At 44.8% G+C, this 20602-nt stretch overlaps 1 protein-coding gene across 5 annotated transcripts in view; it reads left to right on the top strand.

Moving 5' to 3' along the window:
- Positions 1–20602, top strand: part of CSNK1G1 (casein kinase 1 gamma 1) — a 746303-nt gene that overhangs the window by 181722 nt on the left and 543979 nt on the right. For 4 of the 5 annotated variants that reach the window (XM_078684992.1, XM_078684994.1, XM_078684995.1 and 1 more), the window contains exon 2: positions 19990–20070. The exons of the other annotated variant lie outside the window; for it this stretch is intronic. The gene's annotated coding sequence lies outside the window, so the exon portion shown is untranslated. The remainder of the gene's footprint in view (positions 1–19989; positions 20071–20602) is intronic. 5 annotated transcript variants of the gene reach the window in all.

Here is a 20602-nt window from a genome sequence, read left to right as displayed (position 1 = left end):
CACATTTATAGCAATAGTGCAGGCATTATATAAGAATGTTATTGCGAAAGTACTGATGGGTTGGGGGGGTGTAACTCCTCCGCTCCATTCTCAATACACAGGGGCACGCGTCTGGGGTATCCTCTCTCCGCTGTTTGCTTTTTATATTGAACCCTTTCTCCGGCATCTAAAGTTGAATAAGGATATACAGCCAGTAAGAATGAACGGCATGGAGCTTAAAATAGCAGCATATGCTGACGATATTGCAGTTTTTGTTACTAACCCAAGTGAGTCTGTCAAACTTATAATTACGGAGGCTGATCGATTTGGAGAGTTTACGGTTATACACTACATTTTTTGTCCATTTTTTTTACATGTTTTTATTGATTTTATTCAAGTTTACATCTGTATCGCCATATAACATGACACCGCGTTACAGCCTGTAGCAATAACATAAACTGCATTCCTTGTGTTACAACTGTGCATATTCGCACATACATCGGATCGAAGGGCATTATGTCCAGGCAAGAGATGTTCATGCACCATGTTTAGTCAGTCTCAGCATGCATAGTCCATTAGTCTCGCCACGTGCGAGTTGTACAGCGTATAACCGGTCAAGGTGAGTGGCGCAGCAGCGTGTATGGCATACCAAACATCCAAAAATCGATATGACACTTGTGAGTGACTATCACCCCTTCCTCCTCACAAATTTGCAAACTCTGATGCCTATATGCTACTTCTTGTCTAAGAAATAAAATCGAATCTGAATAGGTGGAAACACCTATACAATTCCTGGCTGAGCAGAATCACAGCTATAAATTGAGTATTTCTAGATGCCTTGCATGTCCTCTCAAAAAGGATCAAGAATTGTCTACTAATATGTGTAGAGGCCCTTGTCTTTGTATGTCAAGACAAACCCTCCCAGACTCTTTGTAAAACGAATTAGGACTATGAAGCGAGAAAGGGTTCTAAGGTTCCCTGATAAAGACCCTTAAAAAGCAGACCAGCTGAGCATTCTAAGCGGTTGGCATTTAAGAGCGAATTAAAAACGTATCCATTATAGACAAGGTGGTATTAGCAGGCAAAACTACTGTCATGGCACCCTGTGGGCCCTGAGTATGGTGAGTCTTGGTCATGCTCACATCATGCACAACTGTCCGCATATTATTTATTTGTTTGCGGTTTTTACACAGCAAGTTCTATCAACAATGCAGTTTTTCACATCTTTCACATGACTTCATGTTGTTTTTTACCGAGGGTACCCGGGCCGCAATTATCCAGCAGTCCAAAGGGGAGTGTGTCCCCTTGATGGAGGGCTGAATGAATCTGTTCGTTGGGGCTGGACGGCAGCTATTGTGCATGTTGACACTTCCTGTGAATATGCTAGCATTGTTGAGGTGAGGATGCTACGCAAATCTTAAACTGCCCCCTGGTAGTTGAGCACAGTTCACCCACACCATAGTCTGTATTTCTTACTAGTTCTCTTCGTTAAATCAGGGGACTTCGTGTCTTGAAGGAGGCAGTGCTCCACTTCAGCGCTTTTGCTTAACACCCTAATGTATTCTGTAACTTGTAGTCCAACTGCACTTTCCAAACTACTTCAGAACTTGGGCACTAGAAAAAAACAACCTTCCTGGAGCATTGAATTCCTAGTGGCATGGAGTCATAAGGAGCTCCATATTAATGCCTCGTTGGGGCTAGCAAGTTATATATACATGTAACACTTTCTAACAGTCTAAATTTGGCTAAAGTTAATAACTTTCATAATACACACAGTGAAATGATGCTTCAAAGAAATTGTACCTAAACGTTCATAGTAGTTTGGCAAAAACTTTTTTTTTTTCCTAGTTGCATTTATTTATGAACATTTTATTTTGAAAGCAAAGAATCCTCAATCTTGCTTTCAAGCTTTTGCATGTATTTGCATCTAATCTGAGAGAATCATAGAAGCATGATTTTCATAGCTTCATATTCAACTTTGCAAACGTGTGTACCTATTTTTATACTATAACCACAGTCTTTGTGATCCATAAAGTGGTACTGTAATACGGCAGGTGATTGGGCCTACTTGTCTAACAAAATAAACATGAAAACTTTTTGTCCTGGACCCTGAACAATATGTCCTGGGCGTCGGGCTATAGGAATTCCACACCCCTGCATCATGTATTCCTGTATCAGACTGCATCACCCAGTGTGCAGTAATGGCTGCACAGCACCAAGGATAATGTGCTGCATGACTTAACACTTATAAGGTCCCAAAGGCAAGACCTATTCGCTATGCCAATGCTTGTTATTTGTACCTATGGTGCAGTGGATCTATGAGCTTCATTTCATGTCCTTCTACGATGCCAGTTCGTTATAGGGGTGAAGACTGCTCACAAAATCTATGCAACCGAAATTAGAGACGTGCTTACAAAATAATTGAATAACATGGGTGATAAGTTGTTGTTTATAGAAGTTGCAGCATTAACAGTAATGTTAACCTTTATTTTAAAAATGTCCTCAAAACTACAACCTCTGCTGAGGGTGAAATCCATTTCATAAGCCTATTAAGGTCAGTTCGAATAAATATTTCGTTGTGAAAGTTAAAAGGCCATCACAGGGCATGTTTGGTTGTTGTTTGAGTTGATTCTCACTTTATCCGCAGAGGAACGTAATGTGAATAGAATCCTGCATAATTGTCGACACATCCCCAGCGGCATGCTGGTGCTGTGTAAAGTTAATTGGAAGCCACTTAGCCTCCTCTCCAGAATTAGTAGGCAATCTCTGCCGCCCCCCCACCCCCCCTCCTATCATAGCTGGATTGCCTGGAAGGGGAAGCTCGGTACAAGATGTGAACACTAAAGAACATCCTGCGATCGAGTGGGTAGTCGCTCGAAAGCTTGCACATCCCAGAACCTGATTTGCTTCACATTTAAGGTAATCACTTTCACTCCTCCCTTGGCACGGAATAATGAACAACTTTTATTAGCCGCCTATTTAATCAATCATGGAGCGAAGTATGCTTTACGGAACAGAACATTAACGCATCTTTGGTGGAGAAATATATTACTCGGCCAAATTGCCTACTTTTCGGGTGGGTTCCTTTAGGAGATATTCCACTGAGTTCTCTGCTTGTGAGGACGTGAACTTTTGAAAAGCTAGGTTGAGGAGATGTATATTGTGGGTTTCATTTGAGGGTGTGGAGTTTATTTAAATGTCTGCTTGCCCAATGACACTACGCTTCGGAAGTCTCCTTTTCCTATTAATCTACTTGTGCCATAGTGTTTTCATATTAGGGCCTTGATAAGACCCAGTCACATTATGGCGTGGTCTCAATTCCAGCAAGGCTGTGATTATGCCACCTCTTCGACTAGGCAAGGACCCTCTTTATGTTGGGTCTGTTTAGGCCAGATTTTTTAGAACAGTAGGGCTGTGAATATACCAGCACTTAATTATGCAAGAGTTATGGTAATAGCCGAGTTCTGCATATCAGTAGCCTTATGATGCCATTGCCCGTTTCGTAGCTTAGTTTCAAGAGTAAACCTATATTATATTGCTTAGACTTATTATTTAGCCGATCTTATCAAATGTTATGTAATTAAACTCCGATTATAATTGTGCTAAGAATCAAATTACTCGCAATCTGATCTTATCTATGTGAAAACGCCACAATGTGTAATCGTGGGCAGAACGCTACAAATTACTGTACATCCGTTCTCTTTATCCAGATTGTAAGTTTATAGCAAGTGCTATATCAGTGGGTGAGCAATTGCATTCTATAACTAGACAAAGTCCGCAAGGTGATGTCATAATCAAATTTAGGCCTGGACGTAGTTTGTGTAGCAGCACTACACGTAGCTTCACGTAGTATACTTTGAACTTCACGTAGTCTGCGTAGTGTAGCTGATGACACTGTACTTGTCTGCACTGTGAAAAAATTGCAAATGGCATCCTGCACAGTGACAGTTATGATAAAATAAGAATCTCTAGCTTTATATGCTAAAGTGCATATAGTACTTGCACAACAAAAGTGAAACTGATAAATTAGCAAGCTGTGAGAAAGGTGATGATTTTGGTATCCTCCTAACCTAGGGGGGAGTACCAAACAGATGCCTTGAAAACAAAAAAGCACATCTTATTGAACGATTTGGTGGTGGTCCCATCCTCTTAGGACCACCCCAAACAGTTATTAGCCACAAAACATTCCCAACCAAAGGCCCTGCAAAGCATTATGGGATGAGATTAGCAGTGGGCAGTGAATATTATATAGTATCCAATATCAAAATAATTCTACAAAGAGCTGCAGTTCAACTGGTGGTTACTAGGTATCCCTCATGAGTCAAATGCAAATGCTTGGGTTTCAATGCTTTGCATTTGACTCGTGAGAGACACCTAGTAACGACTAGGTGAACTGCAGCTCTTTGTAGAATTATTTTGAGATTGGCTACTATAATATTCACTGCCCACTGCTAATCTCGTCCCATAATACTTTGCAGGGCCTTTGTTTGTGTTCGTTTTTTTGCCAATAACTGTGCTTGGGGTGGTCCTAAGAGGATGGGACCACCACTGAAGTTAAACAAAATGTGCTTTTTGTTTATGCTCTTTGTGTTCAAGGCATCTGCTTGGTCCTCCCCCTAGGTTAGGGGGGAACCAAAAATGATCAGCTCTCTCATTGCCTAATGTTTTCATTGTAAAATTAATGTTTGTGAATAGGTTATATGCTTTTAAGCATGTAAAATTGCTTTTTCAAAGCATCTGAGGATGTTGTTGATTTAGCTGCTACGCTAAGTGATTAAGCACAGTTTTGGTACTGTACTATGTGCAATGGTTAATCAAAATGTTAAGTGCCTGATTCTTTATACATGTAAGTTTGTTTTTACATGTGCAAAAGATGGTTCTGCACTTATAGCAATTATAAAATAATTTATTCACTTAGATTTTCATTAGAGCAAATGTACTTCAGGAATACTGTCTTCCAGGCCTGGAATGTAATTTGATGTTATACATGTCCAAAAACGTACTTGTTTATGGGTATTCATAAACATGACAACTTAAAAAGCAGATGTAAAACCTTTCACAGGATCAGAAGAAAACACCCCTGAAGAGGATGGGTGGTGCAGGGGTAGAGGTGTTTCCTCGCTGAGAATAATACTTTTTATTTGCAGAAAAAAAGAAGAAAAGATATTTAGCAAAGGCATTTGCTCCTTCTTGACAGATTTTGCTGGAGCAGGTATACATATGCATGCTTGCTCCTGCCATATGGAATGTGATGAAGTTTGCTAGGATTATGCGTGGTAAATGTGACTGTCTCATATTTCCAGGCACAGCTCGGGAAGCGTTTTTAAATTCCTGAAACTCCTAAACCGGTAGATGCCACCTAGCCATACTTACCGCTGCGTAATGAGATGGTTCGACATTCTCCCAATCCACACAGTAAAATAAGAGGAGGGTGGCATGGTGGTTGCAATATATGAAAGCTTAAGTGCACTTCAGGGTTTTAACTTTTATCCTGGCGTTGAGGGCTTTGCTGCATCTCGTCTGCCTTATTACAAGTGCATTATGATAAAATGCACTTGTAGTGAGGTGCACAGGACTTCAGTCATGTTTGTGGCTGTGTACCTATCCACCAAACCCAAAGTCAGGCCTTTTGTCTTGTGGGACAGGGAGGCTGAACTTTACTCCAAGAGAACACTATCCCAATTTATTATATGCTGACCCCATACCTCTGTACCCCTAATGGATTTCTTACTTGAACCAACCATAACTAGATCACCACGAAACCAATACAGTTTGTGTCACTTCGTTAGCCTTGTCTCACTGGACAGACTGTCAAGCATCAGTGAAATCAATGCAAGACCAAGGCCATGCTACACTCAACAGGATTTGTTGCTGGTTATTTGAAAGAATACGTTTTGGTGCTCTGAAACACCCTCAATTAAGCCTTCTTAGTAATGGTGCTACAAAAGGACAAAACACTTCCATACTACCTGATTTAGTTTGAAGAATCAAGAACTTGTTTAGTACCGCACAGCTGTCTTTCTTGTATACTTTGTTGTTGACTGAGCTTGAATGCCATCTGCTATGCAGTCATTTTGACATGGTGTGCCAGATCAGCCTTCTTATTCACAGTCAAGCAATCTGTTGCTCGCTGGGCACGAGGATCATATAGTCTTTTATGCTGCCCTTTGCGACCTCCATAGTTGAGGTGAAGGGACCAATGCTGAAGGAAAGCATCCGTAGCTGGTGCCAAAGGATCCGGGCACCAACTGAAAAACCAAGGTAATTGGGTGTTGAGGCACGAAGCAAAGAGATTGATATAAAAAGGGCCCCATTTTAGAGCAAGGGATTGAAAGACGGATGGAAGAAGCATTCAATCGTTGGAGTCCCGAAGATAGCGAGAGTGCCAATCTGCTATAGAATTGAGGTCTCCTGGAAGATAATCTGTTGTCAGCGATATTTTGTTTGACATGCAATACTCTCATAGACTCTTTGAAATCTCCGCCAGGGGCTTGGATTTGGTGCCACCTAGATGGTTGATATAGCGCACTGCAGAAACATTGTCCATATGCAGGAGAATGGAACACCGAACGCTGTTCTTTGTAAGGCTTTGGATTGCAAAGGAGCCTGCAAGCATCTCTAAACAATTTATGTGCGATTTAGACTCCTCTCGAGACCAGGTACCGCCAGTCGAGATTGGTCCACAACGGCTGCCCCAACCCGACAGGCTTGCATCTGATTCTAACACAAGATCTGGGGCCGAAGCGAAGATAGTCCGCCCGTTCCAAGCCTCTAAATGGTCAATCCACCATTGAAGTTCAATGAGAGATTCTTTTTTTTATTTATTTATTTTTTTTAAAACCTTTATTGTACAAAGAAAGCTCACAAATACGGGCCTACAACCCCACGGGCTGGCCACCACACGGTAAAAAACGTAGCAAAGGAGAATAAGTTCTTCACAGGATATGACACCAGAGGCACAGGAGAAACCACAAAGGCCATCGAGCAATCAGCAAAAACAGGATAACAAAAGGTTAATTTTCTAATACGGGGCGTGGGAACAGAAGAATAACGGGCCGTGAAAGAAACAACAGGGGAGGGGCCGCGGCAAGCCGCCATTTTATGAACACAGGAGAGACAAAAAGCCATACAAACATAGCTACCAAAGAATATACACATAATCGGAAGCTACAATGGCATCAGTCAAACCGTGCTCACCCTTCACCGCCCCCACCCAAATTGAGGAGACAGAACCAAAAAGGCCCCCATTGCAAAATACAATACGATACGCACCCCAACGAAAATAAAGAGACCCCCATAAAGGAGGAAGGGAAAGAGGGAAAAAGGGGACGAAAGAAGGGACTCCCACCAAATCACGCCCCCCCGGGAGACAAGGCAGGACAACATAATCCGGCAAGTGATATACCAAAAAGTCAATACCAAAATAACCAGCGGGCCACAATCAGACACACACCGGAATACGAACGCCACAGAAACTCCCCAGGGGGACACATGAGGAGACAGAGTCCCGAAAAGGTGAATACACAAGAGCCATAGAACAAAAAAGGAAGAAATAAGGGGGGAAAAGGACCCCCCAATAGAGACAGACCCCCCCCACCCACCCCTAAAGCCCACCCTGCACCCCTGCAGAAGGCTACGGCCTACCCCCCCCGCAGCGTGCCTGTCGCCCTAATTAGAACCCGAAATATAGCAGAGCAAAGTTGAGTCGGAAACAGAAGACAAAAGGGAACACGGGACGGGAGACACATACATACACATACACGGGGGAGGGCCGGGAGACAGGAGGAAACGCACCCGGCCACCCGCCTGAATCGAAGGTCCAAGAACCCGGGAAGCCAAAGATTATCAGGTTACAGTCCAGGAGCACCAAACAGTCACACATAACCATACCAGGACACGTTGACCATCCAAACCAGTACAAGACTACCGCATGCCGATGTCAGTGCACATCAGCCCTGTCCCTGTTTGTCCAAAGTGGGAACGGTCCAATCCAGCGAGGACCAGGTCACGAAGAACAGAAGGCAGACAGCAGGAAAATCCAACGGCAGTCCAGAAAATACACGTGAAGTACAACACGGAAGATCCAGGAAAGTCACGAAGTGTAGTAAACGATGCAGGCACAGGTCCAAGGATATGTCCAAAGAAACCGACCCATCTGGGCCAGCACAGTAGAGATCGCCGGGCAGTGGCGGCGAAAAGGAAACGGGCGAGTCATGAAGGTCAGGCCAAGCAAAATCCAGCTCCCGGGCCAGAGGCAAAGGAGACAAAGCCGGAGGAGGAGGCGCCATCAAGTTCCGCACACCCACGGACGCGGTCGTAGCCGGGGCCAATTCTGCCAGAATAATTCCAGCCGCACCCCGCACCGGCAAAGCCACATCCGGCCGTGGGGGCCCGGGAGGCCCGCAGCGAGGAACCACCTCCGAAGTCATGACGGGCGCGGTCACCAAGAGTCGCCAGGAGAGCAGGGCATCCAGGACCTCCTTAAGTGTAGGAAAACCTTTACAGTATCCGGCACCCGGGCCATGCGGCGGGCCCCCAGCGCTCGTCCAGGCCCGGCCAAGACAATCGGGGTCGGTCGCCATTTGAGAGCCCAACAAGGCCGCGCGTCCGCCAACCTCCGCCGGGGCGACGGCAAGGCAAGTGTAGTTGCGCCGACCAGCGGCAGAGCACCCCGGGCAGGAAGGGGGGCCACCAGAAGAAAGGGACCTCACCGGCCACCCAACGCCACCGGACCCGTTCTCCGAGTCCGGGCGGTAAAATCAAAATGGCCGGACCGGAGAACAAAGGGGGAGCAAGCCGGATACACGAGGAGCTCCGGCAATGAAAGGCAGCGCCTCCACCAAAGGCCTCCTCCCCACGGGAATCAGCCAGGAAGGACCTCCGGCCCACACGAACAACGGCCTTCCGACCACCTCCACCGCGCCCCGAAGGGCAGCACCGCAGGCTCCGTCCGGCCCGGGAGCCGGCAAGAAGATCCAGGCCAGTCCGCTTCCGACTCCTCAAAACGATCGGGGGCACCGCACCGGTTCCACAGCAGCCAGGACAACCGGAACAAGAGGTAAGTGCCTGCAGGGCGTCGTAGCACTACCACACAGCAAAGAGGGCTTCCCGGGGCAGGATAACAGCAGGATAAATGTGAAAATACAGGCGGGCGAACGGAGCCGAGCTAAAGCGCGGCCATCTCGGTCGCGAGCTAGGCTCCTCCCCCTCAATGAGAGATTCTTGATCCAAAGCGATCAGATCGGCGTAGACCAGCACTTGACGAAGAGGTCTGATTTTTACACATTGAAGGGCCTGATAATGGAGGGGACCCGGAAAAATGGCTTGAATGGAAGCGGATAGAAGGCCTACGATTCTTGTGAGATCTGAGGAAAATGAGGGAGGTCCGCAGAACATGAGAAATCTCTGACTTGATGGTTGAGACCTTTGATGGAGGAAGTAGGAGAGACGCTGTGGAAGAGTCCACTAAAAAGCCCAGGAATTTGATGCGCTGGGAAGGGAGGAGCATGGACTTGCTGTGATTGAGGAGGAAACTCAGATCATGTAGAAGAGTGTAGTACTGAGGTCGGACAGAAGAAGCTGTTTCTCTGAATTCATGATCAGAATGTCGTCCAGATAAATTATAAGCCTGATCCCCAGGGATCAAAGGAAAGCCACTGCTGGTTTAATGACTTTTGTAAAGCACCATGGAGCTGACAACAGACCGAAAGGAAGAGAAGTGAAGCGATATCTTGCGCCTAGCCATTGGAATTGAAGAAACTTGGTATGGGAAGGATGAATCGGAATGGTGAGGGTCTTGCAAGTCTAATCTGATCATCCAATCCTTTAGTCAGAGGGTATCGCTTAAATGATTGATACTCTCCATTTTGAAGTGGCGATACACCACAAATTGAACCATTTTAGATTTGACTGGATGCATCTTTTTGTTCTTTTTCTGTACAAGGAAAATAGAACTGAGAAACCCTGTGGGAACGAATGGGGCGATTTTGAATAGTTTGCTTTTGGAGGAGACTTTGCACCTCCGGGGAAATGAGGTGAGACATTTCCGTCGAGAACACCAGAGGAAGAGGGAACACAGTTTCCGAAGGCAGCGCATAAAGCTCTATAAGATAGCCTTGGACTGTGTTGAGGACCCAAGGATCTGCGGTAAGAGTCCACCACTTTTGTAGAAAAAGCTTTAAACAACCTCCCACCGGGGGAGATGGAGAAGGACCTACCTTGTTGGTTGTTGTTGCGGAAATTCTTTTGTCCTGTACCCCTGAAACCACGTCCTCTGCGGGTAGAATTGAAGTTTGTAGTCTTGGGAACCGGAGTTGAAAGAACCTCTGGAGCCTTGGTTGGAATAGGGACGGCCGGTAGAGCGACCCCTTCCTCTGCCGGCCCGTCCAAAAGCCCGAGGTGAAAACACTTCTTAATGGATTGTTGTGCCTTATCCAAAGAGGCGAAGGTAGAAACCAATCTGCTGAGGTCCTTGACCAGAGAATCCCCAAATATGAGGCCCTGTGCTTTAATACCAGGATCCTGTGGGACCAGATTGACCAATTTGGGGTCAAGATGAATCAAAAGCCCTTTACGGCGTTCGTGTGTAATCGCAATGTTTGCATTTCCTAAAAGACAAAAGGCTCGTTGGACCCACAGAGATATGTCGTCAGCAGACAACTCAGTACCTTCCAGACGAGCAGCCTCAGCCAAGTCAAATATATGCGCCAAGGGACCTACCCCATCAAGCAATTTATCCTGGCAGGTGGACCAGGCTTTGTCCACACCCTTGCGTGAATCTTTGCCAAACTTAGAGAAAAAGGTGAGCAAAGGTTTTTTTCAATGGAAGCGACCATGGCGACTTTGTCAGCTAAAGTGGGTTTAGGACATTCGGGCTTCAATCTAGATCTAGCGGACACCTCCAAGTGGAGACGAAGTCTGGCGGAAATATAATCACCCACATGAGAGGCAGGAAACCATTTGGTGGAATTAGGATGACGGATGGAAGCAGGGTCGAATATGGGAACCCTTTCCGAATCCAAGACCGGCCCAAAAGTAAAAGAATCAAATTTGGGGTTTTTGGCAGGAGGGGAGGGAGGGTCAGACACATCAAATAGGTCAAATAAATCATCTGCGTCATCCATGTCATCGTCCGTGGCTAAAATGGTGGAAATAACCAACTTTTTGGGTACCTCTGAATGCTTCAATTTAGATATTGGTTTACCAACCGAGCTTAACAACCCCTCCTTAGAAGGAGGCCTAGGAGGCACATAGTCCTCATTCAAATGCGAGGAAACCTCTCTATTCATACGCGATGCAGAATTAGAGACAGAAACAGAAGCAGAGGGAACCACCTTTCTTTTTCTGCTTTCCACCGCAGACTGGGCCAGTGCTTTGGGCAACAGACTCATCATGGAACTCTCCATGCCTTTTGAAAAACGTCTCATAGACTTTTCCACTGCAGACTCCACTGAATTATTGATAAATGTATTCAATTCTTTTTTGAAGGCCTCGCCTTCATCCTGTTGCCAGTCTGAACCAGTGATCTTTCAAGTTCCATAGCCACCAATGTAAACAGAGTGAGGCAAGGGTTAAAGAGAGAATAGAGGTCAGGAACAGGACTGGGACACTACCCCGAGGGGCGGAACCGCTACCGCTGAAGCAGGAGTTGTCGAGCAAGCTTTCAGAAGCTCCAGAACCAGCCGCCGAACGGAAGGCACAGCGCGCACTCCGTGAGGGAGCTAGCGGGAGGAATAGTCACTACGCAACGGTAGAGACCAAATGACTACCGCACGCGATGGAACAAACTCAAGCGGGACAGGAAAACAGCGCGAAAAGGCGCTAACATAGCAGCGGCGAGCTCCGTATATATTCCCTAAGGAGAAAACACTTGCAACAACATTGTAAAATAACGCAATACCATTTTAAACTATAACGAAGAGCAGAGCAACAAAGATAAGTAACTTGTCTTACTGTGAGCAGCAAGAAAAAGAAGCTTCGCAGTCAGTAGTGACGTTATCTATGCTGATACGCTCTGATTGGTTGTAAGGTTTTTTTTTTATTGTGTTCCCATTGGCCAGTTGTTTCGCTGGGCCCTCTAGGAACTGTAGCTTCTTGCTTATCTTCACTGCTATTGTAATTAAAGCAAGATAAGAAACCATAATAGTAGCATCCGGTCTTGACATAAAATTATAAAGTCCTCACAGGAGTCCCTTAAACCCATAATGCCCAATACTTCTTGAGGATGCATCTTCTAGTAGATTCCTCATCTTACAAATTATACTTCTGGGCTTCAGAATGCTCTGGAAAACTTTTTCCCCTCAATAACTTCAAATGCTGCCAAGTGGCTCTAGCTGCAGCTCTGTCTCAGACATGATGACACAAGAATATATTGGATGCAAACTGGTATATTGGTATCCATTGCTGTAAAGTGCCACATTGACACATGTCTTGAGCGCTGTCTTGTTGCAGGAATTCTTCTCAGAAACAGAACTATGCTTGGGACCATAGAACTTCAGAAGCAGGGACTGAGTCACCATACCATCTTAGTTACCATGAGCCAGAATACGACAAGCTATAGTATCTCACATGCCCTCCTAACCATGTCCAGAGAGACCAGTGAGTTCACACCCCAGAACACAATACTCCTGACACTCTCTGGGTTCACAATAACAGGACACACCCTTTTGCCCATAATTAAATATAACTGACACAAAAGAAAGTTTGAAATGTTTTTTTCTACTATCATACTCTAGAATGCAGTATTAGTGCCACAATCATAAAACAAATGCCTAACAAATTCAGTCAGTATAAACCATATATTATGAAAAGCCCTGTCCTATTATAAGATTAGTTTAACCTCTACCCCCTTCTACAGAAGCGGAATGATTATGTAACTAAGAACTGTGGGATTAGTAGCGGACTCCGTAACTTAGCATGCACAGGTGGACGTTCTACAACTTGGGTACCCTCTCAGAGCCTTTCTCTTGATCTGTTGCATCACTGTGCATGCCTATATGACAATGCTTATAGTCTCACAAACAGCTGCACTCGTGGTGTGTCTAGGTCCCTGTGCCTGACCCAAACGAAATAACAAGGAACATTGTTGTTTGACCGTGTCTGCTATGTTCAGACTAAATCCCAGGAAAGAACAGAGGACAAAAACAGCTACAATTGCTGTGTGGAAGTACAATGTGGCACAAAAATAAGCATGTTTATATAGTAAAGTGTGCAAAGCAAATGTGGTCTTTAATGTGCACATTTGAGCTAACATAGAGAGAAACGACACTGGGCTATGCACTAAACACATGACTAACTCATTGGCACATTCCTCAGTATTAGACAATGACTAGATCAAGTGTCTCTTCCAAAAATGTGAAGTTTCGAATGTCTCAATACATCCTTTCTTATACCTATGCCTGGTGCATATGGTGACTTGAGTTGTAGCACAATGCTGCGGCCTACAATTCTTGTGCTTCATGCATCCAATGGCCAACATGGAACAGGAGGCCATGTTTTCTGACTAAAGCCCGGTAGGTAAACACCTGAGCAAAGGACTTCATCCACATTCAAGTCACCTGTAATGGAAGTCTTCTTTTACCTTGAGGTCCTGTTTTTGGGACAGTTCTGAGTCTCACTGCTGTTCCACAATGCCAAACTCTTGCTATTGGTCGAAGAAGATCCCAACATTGAAAATGGTGAAGCCAAAGTTGTGTGGTCCATCTACTGACCCTTTGCTGATCGAAGCATTCTGGCTTGTTGGACTGGATCAGTAATGGATGGCTACTGCAAGGGGGAGCAAGTTCCTGTGGACTCGGTGACCTTGGAGTCTCTGCTCTGGATGCCATGCCTCAACAGATTCCAGAAATGCAACCCTTGAATCAGTCTACAACACCACTCTAAAAACTGTCTGTCAGAATATATTTGTGTTACGTGGGAAAGTTTGGGCAGACTAGAATGATGTCAGGGCTCAGATTTGCCCAGCTAGAGATTTTTGTTTTCAACCTTAACGCTCTTGTAGTGTAAGATAAGGCTTATCCTACAGAGGGTGGTGATTTGAAGGCTGGTAACCTTATTTTCAATAATAACACTGATGCTGGTTTATTTAAGAATTTATGAAACGCAAGTAACCTTGACATGTCCCCTTTTTATTCAGCCCCTGTTTGGTGCTGATCTGGAAGTCTGTAACGCTGCTGCCTGCAAAGCAGGCCAAGAAAGGAAAGCATTACTCGTTTGGCAAAGAAGATGGTCAAGGCGAATTTTAACATTAAACCACTACATGAACCTCTTCCAGGGTCCAAAGATTTGCCTGCTTAAAGATATTCACGCGCAAGAAGCTTTTGGATAGGGGGAAATTGAGACAAACTGGTCGGAGATGGAATGGCGTGAATCGCTCCATGCACCCTGCTAGCACTGCATGGTACAGCACAGCAAATTTTTTTGCCTTCCACTCCAAGTTCCCAATTTTTAGAGGCATCCTATTCTCATTTCCTTGTTGCCTATTTCGGTATTGTTCCCGAAATTCTTTGTGAACATAGGCACACATTGCCCATTCGAAATACTGACCATTTGACTGTGGTAGCTAGATGTTTGCAGGGATCTTAAATAAAACTTTTTTTAAAAATCATTTAAAATTGTACACAACTTGCATTCGATACCCTGTAATCAGGGGAAATGTACAAACTCGAAAGAAACAAAATTGGAAGATCTATCCATTCCAGTGAGAGTGCATTTACCAGTATGATCACATGCCACGAAGCCTTCGAGTCACAATAGGAAGACAAAAAGGCATATAAATAAGGGAGGAACCCCAGGGCGTGGAGATATAAGTATCATAATGGGCATGTTTGTACCCAGAGCACACATGCCCCTTGGGATCTTCAGAATATACATTATTGTATAGTAGGTTTGCTAATTGAATCTAGCACTTCTTGCTGCAACATATAGTCACGTAGTGGTTGCCATATATTTTTGGGCCTAGTGCTGGGTGGCTGTAATGAATACATTTCCCTGGTGGTGTTATAGAAGGAAAGGCTGGTTATCCATCTCTCAACTGCTGAACAATGCCTGCTGCCCCAATTCAGATGAATTTATTGCTTTGTCAACAGTAGTGCCACTGCGGTGAAACCACGAGCCCCTTTAGGCACATTCGGACATATGCCAACAGTGCCAGAAGCGGGTTGGGAGATAGTGGGACCTATCATTAATGAGAGCTGTGTAAAATAAAAAATACCTCTTTCCAAAACTCCCCTATATGGGTGTATGTCCATGCAAGGTGTGCAAAGTCAGCATCATCAAGGTGGCATTTAGGACAGCAAGAAGACCTGGTAGTGTCAAATTTAGCCAAGGAGCGATGTGTAGTGTAAGCTTGATTAAGAAAGCTTGTGTCTGTGATAGGGAGAAACAAGTTTCCTTTACTGACAGTAGTAGTGCCAAACCTGATCTGACACGGGCCGGTGCGGGCCGGTGCAGATCTTGATCCCAGTGTTCCCGAAGATGCCTGTCCTGAATTGAGTTGAGGGCCAGGCTGGTATGATAACTTTGATGGGGCGGGCACCTAGTTACAAAACTATCTATCGCTGCAGTCTGTGGGGCGATAGCTGTAGGGGTGAGTGGACTAGAGGGGATCTGTTTATGCAACTCGCTGTGCACGCTCTGCAGGACGAAATGGTCCACACTGGTGGTTGCCACAAAACCTACATCAGCAGCATGGGAAAGTACGTGGCCATCTGGATAGAGATCCATGTATGTACTCCGTGCATGTCACGCTAGGGTGTTTTTAACAAGGGTTTCCGACACATGAGGCAATCATGGGTTATCCGCTACGGGTAAGGAGGTAGTGTATAGCAGCTCTTCATCTAAGATTGTATGGAGCTTACTTCATGCCCAGCAAGTGGTAGAAGGCGTCTGGACATTGTTGGGATCCAAAGGGATCACTTGCAGGAGGATGACGCACAGCAGCACCCTCTCCGATTGGTCGGGCTCAGGCCCATCGTAGGGTAGTGGGGCATCGCTGTGGTACCACTGATAGGCATGCTGGCACTGCACCAATAGATAGTAGAGCTGCAGATGTGGCACGCCAAACCCGTCCTGCTCATAGGGGAGTACCAATGTATCCCACCCCACTTGGGTCCTGCGGCCTGCCCAGATCAGTTGTAGGAGCAGACTGCGTAGTGTGGCAAAGAAGGCGTTGGTTATGGGATAGGGATATTGAGAAAAAGATATATAACAAACTGGGGAAAACCACCATCTTTAAAATGGCGCCATGACCAGCCAGCAATAGCAGGAGGCGTATCCAGCCCTCCGTCGGTCGTTAATCTGTCCACTGCTGAGCCATAGTTTAATTGGACAATTGCTCCTTATCCTGATGGTTGTGAATACCCAAATATTTGACTGAATTCACACCACTGCAGTGGAAATTTGCACGTCATAGGTGACATTGCCCCCACAAGTGGGAATAGTTCTGACTTCAAGTTTATTTGTAGGCAAGAGAGAAGTCCTTCACGCAAAAACTAATGCACAGTGGGAGCTAAATTATCTGCTGGGTGGTTGAGAAAAAGCAAAACCTCGTCAGCGTATATTGGCACGAGCAGCGGACCAGCTCGAAACTGCAGGCCAGGATGGAGATGAGCCTGCCAGTAGTGGGTGGGAGTAAGGGAACTAATGAAAACACCTCCCGGAATAATACCAGAAGAGGGCATTATCCCTTGTAGAAAAGAGGTAAACAAGTGGCAATACCTGCCTGAAAACAGCATTGGATGCCACAGACAACTGGACATGGTAACAACCCTAAGACCTGACTACAAGTCAGAGTTCCTGCATGAGGTGTAGGCACCATCATTAACACCCCCTTTATCAGAGAGTGCTATCCAGCTTAAGTGGATGGCACACTGCAACAAATGAAAAACCACACTGGAATGCCAAAGCCCACGGGTGCACTGCAATTCCGCAGATACCAACGAAGAGGAGCAATCCCATGAGTAGACCAACAGAAAGGAGTAAACTCCAAAGCTCCACACCACAATTCTCCTGCCAGCTGCTGCAGTGGCCGTTTTCCACAGCCAGTCCTAAAGCACAGCATGTGAATCAAGATAATTCTTCAAGCTTCAAAACTACTGCTACAGGTAAGTAACAATTTCATTATCCCATACTCCGAGCAACCACCAGAAAGCAAGCACAAAAACTTGTAATTCGGTATTTCAGGTTATGAACATGAGAAATTCCCTATGGCTCCTTCTGTCACTGTAACATGAATGCCATTGAACAATCCTAGATACCTATTGCTCCCTAGCACAAGTTCAGACTGGCGATGGTGCAAGGAAGTATCTTGCTACAATGTCCATTTCTGCTACTGATGAGTCTGTATTAATTCAAGCTGGTGTGGGGAACTAAGCAGTGTTATTTTTTTTAATCCGGGATGTGCAGCTGAACTGTAAAGGAGACTGCTTCTAAAATAAGCCCTTTTGGGGTAGAGGGGGACAAACCCCCAGAAGAGCAAGCTCCTAAAGTAAATGACTCCGCACATCAACAGTCCAACACACCACCAGTGAAGGGCAGCGTAGGGGACTTCGTTTAGGAATGGCGGAAAGTCATTTCAGACAAATGGATACTTATCAGCCAGCACAGCTATTGCATAGAACTTATGAAAATGTCTCCAGGCGTAAAGACAATGAAAAGATCACGCACACGAAGAAAGAAATATTGTCTGCAACGCTAGGTGGAAGAGCTCCTGCAAAAACAGTCCTCCAACAGTGGTCAGCCGGTAACTCATCCACTTGCTTTGTGTGGTGCAAAAGCGAGACAAATCACGGTCTAATTCTGGATCTTTGCTTCCTAAACAAATTCTTAAAGACTCTAAAATTCAAAACAACACTTGAGGTGGTCATCCCGCGATAGCGGGAATAGAATTACTTGACAGCAGTGGACCTAAAAGACGCTTATTTGCATGTTTCGATGAACCACGAACACCAAAATGCTCCTGTCCTTCGTTGTGAACAAAGTTCCTCATCAGTTAAGGGTGCTCCCTTTCAGCAGCAAATTAGCGTCATTATTGCTTACAAAATACTTAGCAGCTTACTTGAGTCGGATGTGCAGATACACTGTAAAGGAGACTGCTTCTAAAATAAGTGGGTCTCTAAGGCAAGATGCTGTCACTATGTGCCACTTGAGGACAAGGCCTCACTGTCTTACACTTTTGAGCTGATATGGTGGGCATCAAGCACAGACGATTTTATTTCTTTTTCCCCCCACGTCGAATGCAGACTATTTTGTTGCAGATTTTGATGCACTTTCTAAATGGTTAATCCTCAAGTGGTTGTATATAGCTCTACTTATTTTTTTGAAAACTGCCCACACCTGTAATTTATGCATCCGATCGTGCCCAACTTCCTTCTCATCCATATCTCTCAAACTTTTCAGATTTGACCTCTGGGACACTGGTCCTTGTTGCTTTTCTCAAGGGTTGTCACAGCATGACATTAAACCGTGCAGTACCACAGACGACCTCTTACTTCTGAAAAGCTTAATAGCTCGACCTTACACTAAGGGAGATCCCTCCTAACTACTAATACGCTTCCTCCAGTCATTCTGCCTCCACCCCAAAGTCTTCGACTGTTCACTATTGACTATCGCTCCACATTTAGGAAGCTTCCGTTATTTCGAAGCTATTCTTGAAAACTGACCTTGGGAGCTAGTGGAGGAAGGGTTGGAGTTCAGGATGACGCTCTTGTAGTGAGGGCAAAAACTGAGCAGGAAAGAATGGGGTGCAGTATCTGTCCTGAGAAATAAACAGACTTGATAGGCTTGACATATTAGGATCTCAGTAAAATAATACCTTTTCTGTTTCATCCCCTCCTTCCAACTTGTATGCATAATGTATTGTTTTATGCCCTTTTGACCTTTATTTTGTAAACGTTCTCGGTTTAAGCAACATTTTCATGAAAATGTGATTTGTCCAAATGTATGAAGTCATTGTGTTAAATGACTACATTACGCGCATGCAGTATGATTACATGAGTGCAGTACGTTGTTTTTTGTTTTTTTACATTGTATGGCTAGGCTTTGTTGGCAAGTATAAATTGTGCCCAAGGTCTTGTAAATAAATCGTCATATGTTAACAAAAATGGCGATTTTCGGTAGGGAGTTGGACATGACAAGTGCATGTAGCTTCTGCTTATAACTGCAAGGTGGTCGGACACCCCACAATTACAGGCATCCCAGTTGGGCAATAGCTCAGCTTGTTACTCTACCTTCTAAATAGAGCTTGAATACCTGGCAGGATATCCAAGGTTATTATTTTTTAAGTCGCAAAAGGCCAACTCTTCCAGCAGAGAAGCTTTCTATTTTATTATATTAATGTTGCATTTTAAGTTGAACACCATTTAAAGTGACATTTCAAGGTATGTATTTGGTTTCACCATTAGTAAGATCGTACATGTCTAATTCATGCTATGAATTTCGTGGTTGTCCTTGATCATATGTTTATATCGTCGTGAAAAGGAGGGACCCCGTTTATCCCCATCCCACTAAAAAACTACCTCTCCGCCTTGAATGTCCCAGTATAATACTGTAACACTGCAATAGTAAGTGAATTCTTTAATGACCTATATTTTGAACAGCTGGTCAGGCGATTAAGGTTCACTTTCAATTAAGGTTCACTTTCACCGGTTATCTCAGAGATTTAATTCTGCTTTTTGTGGTGGGGAAAGCACCTGCCGGGCTGGGCTGTAGGGCGTTCATAATGTAATTGCTTAGTCAGAAACCAAGGATTGCAAGTACACACTTGTGTTTTTTTAGCGTTTGACGAAAAGTAGTGAGTTACGCATGTGAAATTGCTGTTGCTTAATAATCAGTACCTAATGAAATCAGTAAAGCAAACCTGTTCTGGGGAATTTGCTCGAGTTCAACTTAGAGTAACTTGAGGCCATATTTCTAAGGGTTATGTACTAGACTGCCCAATACCGCACAAGAAAAAAATTCCAATTTGTTTTTACCCGAAGTCATGACATTAATTGCAGCATATTTATGTTGCAGGTGGTGTACCTCTACTCCTCCCTGGACATCCGACTGGTCAGAGCCTCATATCCTTAGGATGCCAAAGATGACTTCCAGCTGGTAAAGTCCCTTCATTTCTACCTTGTATCTCTGAATAAAGATAAGCCCTCACTGGTCCTCACCCAGTGCCTGCCATTATCAGACTTGCGGATGCTTCCCATCACTGTCTGTACCAAAGTTTCACCACAGCGTGAAGTTTCAGAGGTAGCTTCAGCGTTGATAGTGTCCTGTGTGCAGATGGTACATGTGCACGGAATGTGACTTGCACAGACAGTTATGTCAGTACTGGAATTAGTAAAGCAACAACCAGTCCTTGCTGGTGCTTATCACTTAGTCTGTGAGTGAAAGGAATGATCTACAATTACCTCTTTTAGGTCTCTGCCAATTTTATTTTACTGCATGTGTAGTGGCCCATGTGGTGGACTGCCTCAGAGGATAGTTGGCACCCTTCACATATTAAGTTTGCTCTCTAGAGCAAATCTAGGAGGAATGGAGTGCTTTACAGATTATCAATTATTGTAGCTGTTGCAGCTTGCACCCGAGGTGCTGCATATAGACTAGCATTTTGTCTGCACAACCCTGTGTACATGTT

This window comes from Lissotriton helveticus, chromosome 3_2 (genome assembly GCF_964261635.1).
Source record: "Lissotriton helveticus chromosome 3_2, aLisHel1.1, whole genome shotgun sequence".
Classification (NCBI taxonomy): domain Eukaryota; kingdom Metazoa; phylum Chordata; class Amphibia; order Caudata; family Salamandridae; genus Lissotriton; species Lissotriton helveticus.
This window is presented reverse-complemented; position numbering and strand designations above follow the sequence as displayed.